This window comes from Haliotis rubra, unplaced genomic scaffold, assembly GCF_003918875.1.
Source record: "Haliotis rubra isolate DU_JTF1 unplaced genomic scaffold, ASM391887v1 Scf1050, whole genome shotgun sequence".
NCBI classification, from domain to species: Eukaryota; Metazoa; Mollusca; class Gastropoda; order Lepetellida; family Haliotidae; genus Haliotis; species Haliotis rubra.
Window position 1 is genome coordinate 47,823 of NW_025764949.1, and position 20,129 is coordinate 67,951.

Here is a 20,129-nt window from a genome sequence, read left to right on the forward strand (position 1 = left end):
GAAAGATTATCGAAAGTGACCCCGGCTATTTTACTAGTTGTATTTACAATTTTGTTAAGTTTTGATGTGTTTTTGACTTAAAGAGACTCGAACCAGCACTGAGAAGAAAAAGTGAGTATACTCTGAATAAAAGTGGTATAAAACAACATCATAACAGATTGGGAAACATTAGAAGATCGCAGTTTGTGCATTAGATGGAGGCGTTGTCGACATTTACTATACAGGGCATCTGTGTTGGTGTTCCACGTTAACCTGTTATCAATAAAAGTTCCAAGGTACTTGTACAGTGACTGTCTCAATTGGTTCATCATTAATGAACAAAGGTGGTACAGTTGGGGAGTTAGTTCTGAAATCAATACAGAGTTCTTTTGTCTTTTTCACATTTAAAATCAAATGATTCTCTGTACACCATGATGTGAAATTCTTTACATTATCTCTGTATCGTCGTTCTGATTCATAATCATACATCTGACCAACAATGGCTGCATCATCAGCAAACTTCACATTTATACAGTTATTTTCTACGCTAGTGCAGTCATTGGTGTATAGAGTGAACAGGACTGGTGACATAACGCAACCTTGCGGCACTCCTGCATTGACAACCTTCATGTCCGATACACTGTCGTTAACTTTCACACACTGAAATCTTGCATGGAGGAAATCTCCGACCCATCGAATCAGTTGTGAATTCACTCCCATAGTTTGCAGATTTCTTACCGTGACGTGGGGTTGGATCGTGTTGAAGGCTGAAGAGAAGTCAACGAACAGTGTTCTAAGGTAGGACTTGGGAGTCTCGGCTTGTATACGTTGTTGAGAAGAAAGAGTGTGGCGTCAACAACTCCGCGCTTGGATCTGTATGCGAACTGTAGAGGGTCAAGTAGATGGTTTACTTCTGTCTTCAGAAACATCAAAACGATGCGCTCGAGACACTTCATAGCTATGGAGGTTAATGCGACTGGCAGATAATCATTTAGTTCTTATGGCTTGCTTGACGTTGTTATATATAGAGGGAATCTCATCCAAGTGTCTCGGCAAGCCTCGGATATTTGTAACTTTATCAACTCGTGTTGATATATTTGATATCAGAAGACACGAGGGTGAGATTCTATTAAACATCAAAATCACTCTTCATTAGTTTTCAATTAAAAATGTACATCTCTGAACACGGTACTGCCATTAGACTTGCAGTGCAGCGATGTCATAGCATTGTGACGTCATCAGGTTTTTGACGCCATATCATTGTGACGTCATCAGGTTTTTGCACGTCAAGGCATTGTGAGTTACGTAAACATTTTATCGTGTTGTTACTCTTTGCAAGAAAGAAAAGTGTAAAGAAAGAAAGAAATCTGTGTACGAAATGAACACTGTATGGCATCCAGTGTACTGCACAGAGGCATCCCGAATACCCCTTAACTATAAAAGCATTTAACATACTGTATATTGAGGTAAGGTGTGACTGAGCATGTTTTCAGCAAATGTTCCTGCAATATCACGGGAGGGGACATCAAGCTTGCTTCTTTTGTTCAACGCTCAGCAGTATTCCAGCTGTATGACGGCGGTCTGTAGAAAAGGACAAGACAATCCAGTGATCTACAGTATGAGCATCTATCTCACTGTTTGGATACGATGACACGTGGCAACAATGTCGTCGAGCCTGATTACCTCTTTCGACAAGCATATGGGCTGCAACGTTAACCAATCCTAACCCGGATCTTCACGGGGAATCGAACCCACGACGAGCCAACTTACTCAGCAAAATTCGCCCAAAATTCATGTAGAGAATGTTATACGATTCATCATGTCAAGAAAACTTGCCCTCTACAATGTTGTAATGATGCTTGTGACACATGTAGCAAACTATCTTGTGTTTTGCACTTGTTCTTAACCCAAGAACGTCGTTCTCAAATCAGGAACAATCACTAAAACGCTGTCACGGGAAGCGCTTGCGCTCTCTTTAAGTGAACGCGGTGTTGTGAGTTTACACGAGTCACCTGCCTTGGAAACTGCCTTGACAAACAGGGAAGAGCCACCCAGCCGAGAAATGTGACCCCAATAGCCCCTGATCTTCGAGGGTGGTGCTGGGGTGGATCATGGACCACATAATTGGGTGTTCTCGGTTCGGAGCATGAGAGCTGGCGACGGATTGCAAGATAGACGGCTAACAAGTTCATGTGTGTCTTACAGGTGACACACGTGTTTTGCAAATGAGGAAGTAAAAAGTAAGTTCCTATTATGAATAACAAATAATTGTTGTTGAGGTATTTTTCTCTGATTACTGGAAGTTGTTGTCGGTTCATTCAGGTGGAAATGTCACCTTCACCCTTGGTTGATTGTGTTCCTAACGACTGTCATATATTTTGCTGATACCTAGTGACAACTCTTTTTATCAACTGGTGGTGATGTTCACTGCCGCATATTTTACATAGTTTTTAGGGTTGGGTATTGCCAAACTCTCAGAAGTGCGATATGTGTCGGCGTATTGCAATATGTATTGCAATATATTGTGAAAGTGTAACACATGGTTTAAGGTAATAAGATTGCTGTTTCCTTTCTTTTGAAACAATGTCACTGACCACTATCAGGACTTAGATGTGATTGTACAAGAGATCAATTGAAAATGATTCCAAATTGAAGACTTTGCTCTAAAGTTTGGAACTCGATAAAAAGCGTCTGCAGCAGAGTCCGCCATATTGGCTGGTATATCCGTACAATGAGTGCCGGTACCAATCTATTTTTATTTATTTATATGGTTTAAAAGTCACTGAAATGCAATTATATGACCAATAAACTTACCTGAACTTGAGGTTCAAGGTTTTTAGTTTGTGCATGCAGAAAATGAATAGATCTTTTGGTGTCAAATATTTCAATATGTGACCATAAATATTTTATCCAAGCATTAAGTGAAGAAGTTACCAAAATACAACAAATCCACCTCACTGACGAGGACTGTGATGTCATGGTTACCGATAATGAATGTCATAATCGCCTGAATAGCTTTGAGATGCAGTTTCATTAAAATGATATCTTCTGTATGTGCATGCAGGGGGGAGATACAGGCTAACGACAAAGAAGGGTAGCAGAGTGGTTAAAATGTTAACTTGTTAAGCTGAAGACCCAGGTTTCATTCCCCACATGGCTGCAATGCATTATGTCAGTTTCTGGTGTCCAGCTCCATGATATTTCTTGAATATTGTTATACTTTTATTTTATTGACAGAACAACACTGTTCGGATTGTTAAAGAGTACATTCACTCTTACTCTTGTGGAAGTAAATGGGTGATAGAAATGGTGTCTTCGATCTATTTTGTCTATAAATGAGTCCTGATTCAGTGACTTACACTTACACTTATTTGTCTATTTTACAAATTCTGTGAAGTCTGTTAAGTAATTTCGCATTCTTCACCTACAGCATAATAAATGTGAATGGGACCACTGTGAATGCCTTGTTGCAGGGATTGGTTCTTTGTAGGCTTTGCACAGCATCATGTTTATGATATTCAAATGATCCGTGTTTATTATTGTATTGTAGGTCTGTCTCAGGTATTATGCAGTTATCAGTAGAAGGTAGTGGTGTTCGCATTAATTGAAATGATCGAAGACTGGTCTCAGTGGCCAAACAACCAAGCAATCGATCACATTTGCTCATGATCGAACACAAATGATTTTGCAACTTTTGTTTTATTGTTTGAAACACTTGACGATGGAACGTATCTTAGAAGTTGTCAGAGCCTGAAAACGTGTTTAATTCTTAGAAAACTCACTTCACTTACTGAAAAGTCATGACTGAATATTCCTTGAAGACTGTGGGAAGTTAATGTTTGTGATATATTAGTCATCACTTTTAAGTAGCAAGTTGGATCAGTTTACATTGGATGTGAAATTTGCTAATGCAATTTGCACAGTTTCTAAATAAAACAGAAAATAACAGAGAACCAAGTTATACTTATCGGCAATAACAATCTGAAAAGGAAAATCTGAAAAATGACGCTAACCAATTTTTTTTGGATGATTGCTTGTTGGTAATGAACCAATTATCAATTTTGAGATTTCAACCAATTCCCAACACTAGTAGAAGTAACATGTGACCAAGTGGAAGTGACAGCTGCAGAATCAGTGTTCATTCTAGGCTGCACCCTTGCGTCATTCACGCACTAATGTTTAACATGGCGCACTGTACAGATACAGGCAGGTCGTGTCAACACATCCATAAATGTAAGTCTGAAACACATCACTATTTTGTTTTCACTTGGCAACTCAAGCAAAACTTAAGCATGCTTCTTGTTGACCTCACCTGAACTACAGTGAATCGCTAAAAATAGACAGCAATTTTCTAAATGACTCACATAACTGAGGGCTGGTGGGCCATGGGTTCACTTTTTAGAAATGCTTGAATGAACACTGCAGAATTGACACTGGTCGTCAGTTCGAAATTTCCGTCCTCCTTGGCAACCAACTAAGTTGTTACTTTAATGTTTGAAATGCAAAGGCTTTATTCATTTTCCTCTGATGGAAATAACTAACTTGAAAATGCCATCTTCCACTTTATTCGAATCTCAGGTCCTCAACTTATATACTGATTAACTCATTGAGGTACCCTTCTAGAGATGATATAACATTTCATAACAGTAAATATGACCCCAATCTCATTTGATTGTGCTTAACAAATAAAAAGAAGACTTCATGCTTTTCAAATTGCCTTATTAACACCATTATTCCATTGCAGACATGTAGGTATTGATTATCGTGTCTTCCCCAGGATAAAAAAAAGGCAGGGTGACAGAATTTCAAAAGGGGACCCTTATTCCAAGAGGGCAAGCTGTGACAGATTTCCAAGTATTATGTTGAGTTATCGATGCATATGATTCTTAAAGACTCAAAGAGCACAGTTATTTCACTTAATTTCAGCATGAAATAGAAACTAGAACCACCAAGTGTTGATATCAATTATTGTATCAAAAAAGGACAGGGGGGCAAATGAAAAGAACAGGGTGCTGCACCCTAGTAAAAATGCCTAGGGCAAACACTATATTATAAGTATATAGTGTCGTCAACTCTTGACAAGACCGGGCAGTGGGGTAGCCGAGTGGTTAAAGCCTTCACTCTTCACACCGAAGGCTGGGTTCGATTCCTCACAGGGGTACAATGTGCAGAGGTACAGATAAGCTGCGTATCTGCGTAAATTACGCAAATGTTTATGAGAAAACTCAATTCCTATTAAGTCTGTTGCGTACAAGTACGCTTGGAGTTTGGTAAATACCCAATAAATGTGATCTTACATGCGTACAAACAAAAATGTCAAATCTTAGCTTGCGTACCGGTGGATAAAATATAATAACTCTGGTATACTGAGAGGTTCTATTTCAGTACATGAACTTGACAACCTGCAGTCTTTCTTATCGTTCTCATATTACAGATCAAATATAAATAACAAACACTAACATTTAAACTTTTTTTATATTTGTAAAATTAATGGAAAATGGAAAAATACCCAATTGAGTTTGAGTGAGGTGAGTACAATTTATTTGGTTACTCAAAGGAAAATTAGAATACCCAATTGAGATGAACACAAGCGAGTACATAACTCAGTGATCCAAAACGTTACCTGTAGCTCTGAATGTGTGAAGACCATTTCTAGTGTACCCTGCTGTGATATTGCTGGAATATTACTAAAAGCGGCATAAAACCATTGTCAGTCAGCTTTGACAAGACCCCTTACTTGTTGCACGGTTATCTGCTTAATTGTTGACTGGATTTCTGACATGTGTAATTCATCTTGTTCTGAAGCTCAGAGCAAACGTCTTGAAATATGTGCTTATGTTTCAGTGAACCTGAAAATGTGTTTCCAATATCAAATAAAACTTCCAAGACATATTCAGACATGTATTTCCAACCTTGACACATTGAATATCCTCGAGTAGTATGAATATCTTTGATCCATTATACTCGCTGAAAGCCTGTCATGTGACCAAGTTTAGTTAAATAGAATAAACTGCGAAGTGGTGCACCCATATTGACTTACCCATTTAGAACATGATGTGTAAATAGAAGGGACAATGTATGTTCTACAACTGTGAACTAAAAACAAGCCAGACAGGTGTTTCATGATTTCATCACGGTGTCTGATCATTATTTGACTCCTGAATGTAATTAGGTACCTATTGAATAATTGATACCTGACTACAATTTGATACCTTGTAATTATTTGATACCTAATATTTGATAACTTAGCATTATTTGATACCTGCCTAGTATTTGATACTTAATATTTGAGAACTGAATGTTATGTGACACCTGTGATTATTACATACCTGACAATTTTTGATATCTAATATTTGATAACTAAGCATTATTTGATACCTTGTAATTATTTGATACCTAATATTTGATAACTTAGCATTATTTGATACCTGTTTTGTATTTGCAACCTAATATTTGATAACTGAGAAGTATTTAATACCTGTTGACTAATTAATTCCTGTTGACTATTTACTACCTATTGACTATTTAATACCTAAGCATTATTTTATTATTGATCATCCTTTAATACCTGAGCATTATTTAATACCTTTACTGTACCTCTGAACAAGGTTCAACTGATCTAGCTGATTATCATTTCACAATAGATCATCATTCGATCTGGATCTTTTAATTTATTTATTTTCAGTAGGATCTTTTAATTTATTCATCTTCAGTAGATATATTTGACAAATTTGGAAAGCATGATTATTTTGTTTATTACTGGGCTTTCTTCAGAGTTTTTACTATTTTGATAAACATGTATTATGATCAGGTATGTTCACTTCATGATTGCGTTCAGTACAATGATATAACAGAGTAAAAACCTTTCTTCATTTTTCATGGTCATTTTGTTAGTGAAATAAAGTCACTTAGACAAGGAAATATCATTAGCAATGTTATAATGGCATGAATAGGAAAACATTTAATTCCGCTCCAGAAAAGAGACATATCAGAAAGAGAGAATACTTATCACAATTTATTTTGTTTCACATTTATGAATGTTCAGTTGTTGTGAATTTATTAAGCTAGCATTTAAAGAGCAAACTGGGATAATAAAATGTAAATGAGAACAAGAATTACTCATACATGTTTAGACAAAATTCATACCATATCTACCCAATCTATTGTGTTCTACTATTTTCCTGGCAACTGACCAGAAGTGTTCTCACAACAGAGGAAGATTATCTCCTTTAGAATCAATCACTTAATCTGTGTCGTCTGGATCAATTGCCCTCCCTATGTAATGACCCAAATCACTCACTTGGATGAGGGTGGCTTGGTGTAGATGCGTGTTCGATCAGTGTCATGTCACTGCAATCCATACCATAAAAGTAAGGTAATATTACCAGTCCTTAGGGTAAATGTTTTGTTGCCTAGGAACAACAAAACAGTCATATCATACCTCAATTTGAGGACTTTTTAGTGTATGTTTTTCGTTTCCCAGAGAGTTATGTCTTATAAAGCTTGAGAGCATTTGTGTCACTAAGGCTATTTAGCCCATCCATTTGGAATGTGTATTTATAAACGTTTAAAGTCATTTTAAAACCATTTAGCCTTATCTAATGGTATGCTATTGTTATGTACAAATTTAATATCATTGGTAAGAGTAAACTGTTCCACTCCTGTAAGTTTTATTGATGTATTTATTTTGTATGGATATTTTGTATTGATTGAAATAATTTATTGATTACCAAACAGTTGCACTTCCTGACACGGAGCGGCAAGTTCTCGTTGTTGTTTACATGTTCTCATGGTCAATATCAACGAGGACAATAGAATGGCCACTGGCCTGGCCAATAAAAATGTGTTTGTCCGTTGATCGATAACTTTTACCATGTTTCCCGTGTTGTATTTGATAGGAAGATGCTGTACACTGCTGGCCTCGAGTGTTAATAGCCTGACTGAATCTCAGATTCATCTGATATATACAGTACCAATACAGATGTGTCAATAATGGTATGAATATAGGAGTGAGTGAGTGAGTTGAGTTTTACGCCGCACTCAGCAATATTCCAGCTATATGGCGGCGGTCTGTAAATAATCGAGTCTGGACCAGACAATCCAGTGAGCAACAGCATGAGCATCGATCTGCACAATTGGGAACCGATGACATGTGTCAACCAAGTCAGCGAAACTGACCACCCGATCCCGTTAGTCGCCTCTTACGACAAGATAGTCGCCTTTTTATGGCAAGCACATGGGTTGCTGAAGACCTATTCTACCCCGGATCTTCACGGGTCGTATGAATATAGGTATGAATATAGGTGTCAATACCTCCTAGTAACATGGTCAACAATCAATAACAATATCTACATAAACAATGACACAATTATCACTAGCATATGTACGTATATACAAATATAACCATCGACAAGACCACTTGGCCACACCTATAAGTCAGTGTGCAGCTTGTTGTTGACAGGCAGTCTGGATAGTCCTGTCGAGTATTCAAGTTGTTGTTGGCTTTGACGTAAGTATCTGACTTTAATGTGACTCTACAGTTGAAATTGTTCAGAGGTCCGAGTAAGCTGCATTTTGGCGTAATCTACACATAATAAATCACCCTTTCTAAGTTGACTTTGAGTTGCGTGCAAATGTATAGGATAAATTTAGTAAAGTTTAGAAACCCAAAGTAAAACAGTGAGTATCAAATGGTGTTTGTGATTAACCAACTTTGTCTTCAGTTGTGTATCATTGTATCAATGCTGTGTTTGAATTCAGGTGTCATATACACTGATAAATTGTTTGATTGCTTAGCTTAAGGCTACTTAATTGTTTCCTGTGTTAGCTTTAGTATACTAAAGTGTTTGATTACGTAGATTGAGGAGCAGGGGCGGTGGGGTAGCCTAATGGCTAAAGCTGTATTAAGACTTTCGAGAATCCCCACATGGGCGCACTGTGTGAAGCCCATTTCTGGTGTCCCCGGCCGTGATGTTGCTGGAATATTGCTAAAAAGCGGCGTAAAACTAAACTCTGTCAGTCAGTCAGTCAGATTGAGGAGCATATATTGTTTGATTGTACACTTGAGCAAAAATTATGATAAATGTTTACCTGATTGCTCAGATTGATGAACATGAATTGTTTGACTTATTGCTTAGATTGAGGAACATGAAATGTTTGACTTATTGTTTAGATTGAGGAACATGAATTGTTTGACTTATTGCTTAGATTGAGGAACATGAAATGTTTGACTTATTGTTTAGATTGAGGAACATGAATTGTCTGACGTATTGTTTAGATTGAGGAACATGGATTGTTTGACGTATTGCTTAGATTGAGGAACATGGATTGTTTGACTTATTGTTTAGATTGAGGAACATGAATTGTTTGATGTATTGCTTAGATTGAGGAACATGGATTGTTTGACGTATTGCTTAGATTGAGGAACATGAATTGTTTGATGTATTGCTTAGATTGAGGAACATGAATTGATTGACTTATTGCTTAGATTGAAATATGTTTTTGTCTGATTGCTTAGTTTTAGCATAATTGATTGTTTGATTATGACGATTCATGATAAGTACAAGAGTTTATGGATGAACAACTACTTTATTCGGATGATGTGACGTTTTGATACAGATTCTTGTATCGTTGTCAAGCGAGTATGACAAAGAAGTTACAGTTCATGATCATACATTGTTTGACTGCTCTACTTTAAGGAGGATTAGTTGTTTGATTGCTTAATTTTAATGATTGAAGTTTTAGCTTGAGTGATAAGTTTACCTTGGGTGAGTGAGGGAGTGTTGTTTTCCACTGTGGTGACTGGGACAACTAGAGATAGAGGATTAACATCATAATGGCACAACGAGGCAAAACAAATCCTGTCACAACATGTACAGTGTACAAAATAGTCACTGGCCCGCTAGCCTGTGGCTAGTAAAAATCCAGTCAGGCCAGTAAATCTTCAGTCACTGGCCTGACTGGCTTGTGAATATTTCATGGGGTCATTTTGTAAATATACCTCTCTCCGACTTGTTAAGTTATAATACACTTTTAAATCATGCAAGATTATGGCCTGATAAAAATGTTCATCATATTAGCAGCGTAACGATGAAACCTGTTCCTACATTCAAATTTCGGGCTAGTGATTTATTTGTGGAATAGTAACTTTCAGGTATAGCTTGCCCGACTGGCTAGCAAAATTTAGAAACTATTTCACACACTGATATGTTGTCTCCCGTCATCTCTAATGACAAGCTTGAGGTACCAAGGACCTGCTTGGCCATAGGCTCCACAGCAGGATCATGGCCTTATTTGATTGCATCGCTGGAAGATAATCATATTTGTATGCTGTGAAATGAGCCTCAGGTTTGTTTGCCAGTCTGGCAGCATCAGTAGGCAGTGGGTATTGTTGGCTGCAGATGATTTGCTGTGTAACACTGCACTCAGGAATATTAGTCATGAGAAGTCGGTCTGTAGATAATCCATGTATAAAGATTGTTGTTTAATGCAGCACTGAGCAATATTCGAGCTATATTGCTGTCTGTATATACTCGAGTCTGGACCAGATAAACCAGTGATTATCAGTGTGCACATTGATCTACACAGTTGGGATATGATGACATGTGTCAACCAAGTGGGCGAGCCTGACCACTTGATCCTGTTGTCACATCTTATGACAAACATGGGTTACAGAGATCTTCACAGGTTCCTTGTGGGGACCATACAATCCAGTGACAGACATCATGGGCATTAAAGCGTTCGCTTGTCACGCTGAAGACCCGGGTTCGATTCCCCACATGGGTACAATGCGTGAAGCCAATTACTGGTGTCCCCCGCCGTGATAGTGCTGGAATATTGCTAGAAGTGGCATAAAACTAAACTCACTCACTCACTCATGAACATTGATCTAAGCATTGGGATGCAATGGCTTGCATCAGTGAGTTAACAAGCATGACCTCCCACTCATGTTATGGCAAGCATGTGTTGACCAGTTCTAACTCTAACCCTGATATTTGTAAGGAAAGAACGGATTGAAACATTTGGCCTTGGGATTTACCATAGTTACAATGTTTATGTGTGTTTTCATAAACATTTCAATATTCATCATGTCCTTTCCAGGCTAATTACCAGCTCAGGCCTCACTCGTCAAAATCACCATTGTTGTCAGATTATTGAGATAGACCTGTCTTATGTTTCCGAAAAAATAAACACACATATTGTGAGGTAAGGAAATGCAAAACAGATCATTACTGATTTTTGACTGATAGTGAACTCTCTATCTTAAAAGTTATTTTTTCACTTGTACTGAGGCAGGCCCAAGTAATGAGTTAGTTGTTGCAACAAATTAGTCTCTGGACTAATATGACACCCAAGTCTCTAGTTGTTGCAAGGCCCAAAATCCAAGTTGTTAAAGGCTATAGAGTCTTGAGTTCTGGTTGTTTACGCAAGGCCCAAGTTATGAGTCTCTAGTTGTTTGCAAGGCCCAAGTAATGAGTCTCTAGTTGTTGCAAGGCCCAAGTAATGAGCCTCTAGTTATGCAAGGCCCAAGTAATGAGTCTCCTAGTTGTTGCAAGGCCCAAGTAATGAGTCTCTGGTTGTTTACAAGGCCCAAGTAATGAGTCTCTGGTTTTGCCAAGGCCCAAGTAATGAGTCTCTAGTTGTTGCAAGGCCCAAGTAATGAGTCTCTAGTTGTTGCAAGGCCCAAGTAATGAGTCTCTGGTTGTTGCAAGGCCCAAGTAATGAGTCTCTAGTTGTTGCAAGGCCCAAGTAATGAGTCTCTGGTTGTTGCAAGGCCCAAGTAATGAGTCTCTAGTTGTTGCAAGGCCCAAGTAATGAGTCTCTAGTTGTTGCAAGGCCCAAGTAATGGAGTCTATGGTTGATGCAAGGCCCAAAGTAATGAGTCTCTAGTGGCTGCAAGGCCCAAGTAATGAGTCTCTGGTTGTTGCAAGAGCCCAAGCGAATGAGTCTCTGGTTGTTGCAAGGCCCAAGTAATGAGTCTCTAGTTGTTGCAAGGCCCAAGTAATGAGTCTCTGGTTGTTGCAAGGCCCAAGTAATGAGTCTCTAGTTGTTGCAAGGCCCAAGTAATGAGTCTCTAGTTGTTGCAAGGCCCAAGTAATGAGTCTCTAGTTGTTGCAAGGCCCAAGTAATGAGTCTCTGGTTGTTGCAAGGCCCAAGTAATGAGTCTCTGGTTGTTGCAAGGCCCAAGTAATGAGTCTCTGGTTGTTGCAAGGCCCAAGTAATGAGTCTCTAGTTGTTGCAAGGCCCAAGTAATGAGTCTCTAGTTGTTGCAAGGCCCAAGTAATGAGTCTCTAGTCGCTGCAAGGCCCAAGTAATGAGTCTCTAGTTAGCTGCAAGGCCCAAGTAATGAGTCTCTGGTTGTTGCAAGGCCCAAGTAATGAGTCTCTGGTTGTTGCAAGGCCCAAGTAATGAGTCTCTAGTTGTTGCAAGGCCCAAGTAATGAGTCTCTGGTTGTTGCAAGGCCCAAGTAATGAGTCTCTAGTTGTTGCAAGGCCCAAGTAATGAGTCTCTGGTTGTTGCCAGCAAGGCCCAAGTAATGAGTCTCTGGTTGTTGCAAGGCCCAAGTAATGAGTCTCTAGTTGTTGCAAGGCCCAAGTAATGAGTCTCTGGTCATGCAAGGCCCAAGTAATGAGAGTCTCTGGTTGTTGCCAGGCCCAAGTAATGAGTCTCTGGTTGTTGCAAGGCCCAAGTGAGTCTCTAGTTGTTGCAAGGCCCAAGTAATGAGTCTCTAGTTGTTGCCAGGCCCAAGTAATGAGTCTCTAGTCGCTTAATGAGTCTCTAGTCGCTTGTAAGGCCCAAGTAATGAGTCTCTGGTTGTTGCAAGGACCAAGTAATGAGTCTCTGGTTGTTGCAAGGCCCAAGTAATGAGTCTCTAGTTGCTGCAGGAAGGCCCAAGTAATGAGTCTCTAGTCGTCAAGGCCCAAGTAATGAGTCTCTGGTTGTGCAAGGGCCCAAGTAATGAGTCTCTAGTTGTTGCAAGGCCCAAGTAATGAGTCTCTGGTTGTTGCAAGGCCAAGTCTCTGGTTTAAAGGTCACATGCAGCGTAAAACACAACTTTGCAGATTCTGATACCTTTTCGGTATGGACTTACGAAACAAAGCGTCAAAATGCAAATTCAACTTATAAAGTTGAAAAATAGCGATGAAAAAAAAGCGCGAAATCGGAGTTCAAAGCGTTTCACTAATTTTCCCCAGACTTTTCTGGGGAATCTGGGTTTCAACAGCTGGGCTGCGCTCATAGCGTCGCGCAGTGAAATAGGTTCGCGCAACTTGGAAGCGGGCTGTCTGGTGAATACTTTCGGTGAAGGCTTTGGTGTGAGCTATTTTCATAATGTTTTGTTGATATCTCACAGGCGCGAGCTTTTATATGTTATGACAGTAAATAAACTGTTTATATAATTTCATTTGTCTATTTCACCACACGTTCTTCTTACCGAGTCACTTTCTCAGTTCGATGCTTAAAAGCAATGTCATTATTTAAGCGTTGACACAATTTCTAACTGTGATATAGATATGTAAGCTGTCACAGACAAAACTCAATGTCTTGTTTTATTGACACCTGTGTGTCTGCCTGCCTGTCTGCTAATGACAATATTCAATACACAACTGCGATCACTGACCACATGCAATTTGAACTTAACACCAATCAGGCTATACACCATAAACAAAAGCGCATTGATTTATGGCCGAGTTCGGTCTCTGTCACATTATGTAATTACACAGACAGGCAGGTGTGATACTTGAACACATGACATGTTATGATGTCTGTTGATTGCAAAATGTTATACACAAAAATGAGCATGTATTTACAAAACCCAACATCTCTATATATACACACACAATGAGCCGTGAAGGCGGCATCTGCTAATGAACCAGCCGTTACACTTGAGTGCACCCACCCCAAGCTCTGACTGGGTTGGTATCCCTTATAATTTTGGCTGCTTGCGTTTATGAGGGAAGTGATAAACCCAAGTACAAAATATTGCACTTTTGATTTGTCGATTATCGCTTATAATTTTGTTTATTTGTTTTTTCATAATCAGCAATGCATATTATATGTCATGAAGAAGTGATAATTGTGTTTTAATTATGTTTGATTTTTTGGTTGCATGTGACCTTTAAGCTTCTTTAGAATATATATATTATTCTTCTCATAAAGTTTGTAGACTAAGTACTTCCTTGTCAAAGTTGTCAAGGATGGTTTTCCGTCCCGGTTTTGCTTTTGAGACGGGGTCTGTCTTGTCTGATTTGTTTACAATATTTTAAACTTGTTGGTAAGACATACCAACAGCTCTACAAGTTCTGTAATAAACCCTTTCTAAACTAATGACAGGTTGACATCTGTCTTTTTCAAGCACAAAATCTTATAAACCTTTGCAACAATTGACTGCAAATAGTTGGCCTTAGTGGACGCTGTGATAAAGATGTGCATGCATGACGGGAAACTTATTTATCAAGACTTAACATTTATATTAATATTTCTTCAATAAAGAAACAATAATTAAGTAAAGTAACACAAACATTCAACATTTATTTGTTAAAGAAAATCGTTGATTCATATTTTTACACCACCTGTATTATTAGCATAAATGTAAAGACTATTTCAGATTTCTGTTGTTGAACTCTAAAAAAATCCTAAGTTGTTGTTTTGGTACCATATTATCTCCTGTAAACTGCCCTTTAAATGCATGGGAATGTTAAATCGATTGAAATAAAAATTAGGTACACTATAGGTGAGTTGATATATTGACAACATAGTACATTTATCACCTTTATCAAAGTATTAAGGCTAAAAAGCATTTTTCTAGCATTTCCGACAGTACTTTAGTACTTTTGTTGGGTTGAGTCCCATCTGGGATTTGAACCCACACCTTCAGAATCAGGCACCTAATCGCCGGCACACAAAGTCAGCCGCCTAGACCGCTCAGCCATTGCAGTTTCCATGACAGCTACTATTGAGGACCAATTAATAGAGTACATCGGTTAATACACAAATGAGTACACTTGAAACCTGTAGTCTCTGAACAGCTGTTTATCTGATGTGATCAATGTCCCTATCAACAAAGCGTTTGTAGCTCTAGGATAAGGTCATCACACTTTGATTATTGATTTACCAGTGAACAGTTACTGACACTGCATGGATTAATTACCTTTGATGAGTTTTATCACTTACCACAATGGTGTCCAGGCCCAGGGTTCAGTTGGCAAGAATCCGTGCTGGCTGAAGAGCTAATTTGTCTTTCGTTGATTTATTGGTTTCTCTAACAAGGATAGTGTTTTCCTTCTGGTGACTCCATCCATTGTTGTCTGTGAGTGAGTGAGTGAGTTTATTTTATGCTGTTTCTACAAGTTCTAGCAATATTCCAGCAATGTCACAGTAGAAGATGCCAGAAATGGGCTTCACACATTGCACCCTAGAGGGGGTATTGAACCTGGGTCTTCGATGTGATGAGCGAACGCTTTAACCACTAGGCTACCCCTACGCTCTCAATGTCTGTGGATCCGTGATGATCCGGGGTAGAATAGGTCTTCAGCAACCCATGAGCTTGCCATAAAAGGCGACTATGCTTGTCGTAAGAGGCGACTCACGGGAATCGGGTGGTCAGTTTCGCTTACTTGGTTGACACATGTCATCGGTTCCCAATTGCACAGATCGATGCTCATGATGTTGATCACTGGATTGTCTGGTCCAGACTCGATTATTTACAGACCGCCGCCATATAGCTGGGATATTGCTGAGTGCAACGTAAAACTAAACTCACTCACTCACTCAATGTCTGTGATTTTGTCTGTCTATGAATGCTGGTGTTCTACATGTCAATGATAATTGACAGTCAGTGTTTAAGACGTGAAGCTCTATTTTTGTTTGTTGTTGCTTGTCGCTTCTCTCAGCAATATTCCAGCAATTCAATTTCAGTCTGTAAAACATTCTTTATTACACCATCCAGTGGTTGACATCATGAGCATGGATGTATACAATTGGGATACAATTGGGATACAACGACATGCACCAACCTGTCAGCGAGCCTGACCTTCACTTCTTACGACAAGCATGAGTTGGTGAGGACCCATATCTTCATGGGATTGTTGAAACACCAAACTTTTAGTTGACAGTTGTGTTCAGCTATTCACTGCTACCTCTCAACCAAGATCTTAGTTTTAAATAGAATATTGATATCAATGTTTTTCAGTGAGAAGGGATTATGGTCAGCCAATCTAACTAGTTAGCAAACATCTGTTAACTATGAAATATAGAGTGTATGTGTTGTTTTTATACCACCCTCAACAATATTCCGGCTATATGAGAGAAGCCTTTAAATGTTAATGTCTGTACCAAATAATCCAGTCATTTTTACTTCAACGCCATTTGGGTACGATGACACAGCATCAGCCATGCCCCCCAGCCAGACTTTCAATCGATAGTATCCTCACTCACAACCTGAACATTTTGCTGTGAGCTAATTCCAACCCAGAATCCCTACTGTTGCCGAAGGTGCCCACCTCCTGCACCTAGCTTTCTGTACCCATTTTGTACAACCTGTGAGACGCAAAGATAACATGAAAAGAAATGGAGTTTAAAGGCAAACGTTATAAAGATTGTAGCTCCAGGTGTATTACAAGTCACAGATATTGCTGATGTGATGATAAATTTTAACTCACTACAAGTCATAGTCGAAAAAAACCTAAAGTCTTGCTATCTATAGACTTGATCCAGATATCCAAACAGTGATAACGTGAAGTGTTGAGAGGAGGTGGGTGGTATGTATTACTGATGTGTTGGAGCTCTGTTCAGTTGCTCAATCATCATCATCATTATCATTATTATCATCAATTTCTAATCCATAATCCATTGTCAACATGGGGAGTGGTACTGACTGTAAGTAATTCTTGACGATTCTATAGAATATTTTAAACTCATGTCAGTTAATTTGTGTGTGTGTTTCTTTGTTCAATACGCTTATATTCATGCAGTTTCTTCAGTACTGCATCACGCCATCAATCAGCTGATTTGATGTAATGAATGATGATGTGTACGAGAGAAATGTGTTGACCAGCACTTGTGACCAACAACATTGACTAGCAAGCTCGTGACATCCGCCAATAGATCGCAGTAGGAAGCAGAATGACAGGAATTCAAAGGAAAATGTTGAGCAATCCGAACTTCCTGATTTCACCCTGTACTGATGTCATCAACATGTCAGTGTTTCCTTCAGGGACTGTGTCAAATGGTTTCTGGTCATTTTCACTGAGGTTTATTTCTGCAAAGAGTGAGAATTTTTTAATTTTACCAATCTGAATGTGCATCTAATAATTTTGTGTCAGTTGTGTCGGACAACGAGACCTTGAAAGTATGTATTCGAAGAATGTGTATTCCAGAGCTGCTTCAGTTTGCTGGGGTGGTGGCAGGGAAGCCTAGTGGTTAAAGCCTCCTCTTCCTCACGCTTCAAGACCGGATTCGATTCCCTCATGGGTATAATGTGTGAAGCCCATTCCTGGTGTCCCCCACGCCATTGATATTGCTGGAATATTGCTAAAAGCGGAATAAAACCAAACTCACTCACTCACTCACTCACTCAGTTTGCTGGGCAGACTTGTGTCCCTATGTATGGCTGAGGTGAGTGGGTGAGCGAGTATGGTTTTACGCCGCTTTTAGCAATATACCAGCAATATCACGGCGGGGGACACCAGAGTGAGTATGGTTTTACGCCGCTTTTGGCAATAACATGGTGGGGGGACCAGAAATGGGCTTCACACATTGTACACATGTGGGGAATTGAACCTGGGTCTTTAGCATGACAAGCTACCCTTGGCTTGATTATGATTCTAGATTGGTCACACTATACCCGGATCAAGGCTCCTTCCAAGTGGTAGACAGTAGAGACTCCTACATTAGGCTCCTGTGCTGTGACAGGACTGGAATGCTGTTCAACGCAGCGTAAAATTGCCTTTTGTGTTTTGATAGGTTCCGTGCAAGAGTCACATGCCAACCACATTTGATTTGGCAGGCTGCCTGAATGAGTTTTTATTTATCTATGTATTGATTTGCTCAGAATGTATTATTACTTCATAAAAATATGAGTTCAGGGCAGGAGAATGACATTGCAAGAACTATTTATGTTTCTATACCAGCACTTGTGGAAAACAACATTGACTATTGTGACGTTCACCAGGAGACTTACTTCCTGAAAAGGAACGCCTCTGTGGTGTAGTGGTTAGAGTGTCCGCCCGGAGAGCCGAAGGTCGCTGTGGGTTCGATCCCGAATCGCATCATACCTAAAGACGTTAAAATATGGTGCTTGTTTGTCCCTGCCTGGCACTCGGCATTGATGGGTACAACAAGGACTGGTCAGCTCGGAGTCAGTATAATGTGTCTGAGTGGGGTATTCATGCTTCACTGCGGCATGGTATCTCAGTGGGCTAGCACTATAAAACCAGCTTTCTGGGCTAGTATGCTGCCGCATTACAGAGCTTAAATATTCTCAAGCACGACGTTAAACCCAATTTCACCTCACATCACCTCACTTCCTGAAAATATGCGTTCAAAACAGTAGAATGACATTACAGGTACTATTTATGCTTTTACACAAACTTTGAGTGGTGGGGTAGCCTAGTGGTAAAGCGTTTGCTCGTCACGCCAAAGGCCTGGGTTCGATTCCCCACATGGGTACAATGTGTGAAGCCCATTTCTGGTGTCCCCTGCCATGATATTGCTGGAATATTGCTAAAAGCAGCGTAAAACCAAACCGACTCACTCTACACAAACCTAATGTACATTCAATACTAATCAAATGGTAGCTCAGTTGTCAAGGCGTTAGCATACCTCGCCTAAGATCATGTTCAGTTCCCAACAGTGGTTTCCCTATAACAGGGTTTGGGTCAGGTTCGTGAGTTGGTTAATGCATTTCATCATGTCCCAAATGCATAGATTGATGACCATGATGTCAATTAATGGGTTGTATGGTCCAAGCTGGAAAATTTACAATCTGATCTGTTGGATTTGCATTTTAGAAGCTGAAAAATAATAGGAAAGGTATGCTACTTTGTTGATGACAACTTCTTTATTATATTATGATGTGTGTTGTGGTAAAGGTTCTTATACCGTTTTCAAGCAAGAATGAAATACTACAGCAAAGAACATCACATCATAATATAAGTTGTCATCCATATAGTAGCATACCTTAATGCGTGTTTTGGTAAAGGTTCTTATACCGTTTTCAAGCAAGAATGAAATACTACAGCAAAGAACATCACATCATAATATAAGTTGTCATCCATATAGTAGCATACCTTTATCAATATTTACAATTTGCTGTCATATATTTGGAATACCGACGAGTGTGGTGTAAAACAACAATGCCTGCCTGAAATAAGTGATGTTTGACCCCATTTAACCTCACCTCTCAGCCGTTGTAAAAAAGTGTTTTTGTACAAATGGTATATCCTTTTGTTCAATATGGGCAATGGGTAAGGCAACCTGTGAAAAATACATTAGTTACTAATTACAGACTCAACAGCAGTTATTCGTTACCATGGCAACATGTCCAACTGTGAAGTTGTCCGTGATTGTTTAGTTATTGAAGATGACTAGTGATTGTGGTCGAATTTGGAGTCCGCTATACACCTAATTCTTGTTAAAACTCATTAGGAGTAGGTGTAGAAATGGCTTTATCTCGGATACAAGTGAAGGAACGGATTAGTTGTGTCATGATCAGAACGACTTGTTCGACTTCTACTGTCAGTATGTTTGTACTTACAGTGAAAAAGACTGCACAGAGTTTCATGGATGCATGTGTATGAATGTGTCAGCATAAATATTTCTGTGTTTTTAAATTGAAGGTAAGTGTTAGTTATGGGAATGATGTCCGACATTTCATTGGCTGTAGTGCAGAAGATTAACAATTTGAGTTGAAAAGGTGAAATATTTGAAAGAGTATTTGCTTCAGCTTAATTTTTGTATGGATTTTGGTGGGTCTGTTTCCATGTGTTAGTTCCATGAAAAGTTTGTAGCAGTTCAGTGGTAGAGTTATGTTTGTCAGTAAGTCACTCGTAGCCTAATTGTTAAAAGCGTTAAACATCACGCTTGAAAACCGGGTTCGCTTCCATATGGGTACAATGTGTGAAGCTCATTTCTGGGGTCCCCTGCGTGATATT

General features: G+C 39.2%; 1 long non-coding RNA gene across 1 annotated transcript in view; it reads left to right on the forward strand.

The window, feature by feature from the left end:
* The first annotated feature begins 1,992 nt into the window (after nucleotides 1-1,992).
* LOC124276431 overlaps nucleotides 1,993-20,129 on the forward strand; it is a 21,576-nt gene continuing 3,439 nt past the window's right edge. Inside the window, exons 1-2 of the long non-coding RNA XR_006898543.1 lie at nucleotides 1,993-2,219; nucleotides 17,016-17,021. This is a non-coding gene — a long non-coding RNA (uncharacterized LOC124276431). The remainder of the gene's footprint in view (nucleotides 2,220-17,015; nucleotides 17,022-20,129) is intronic.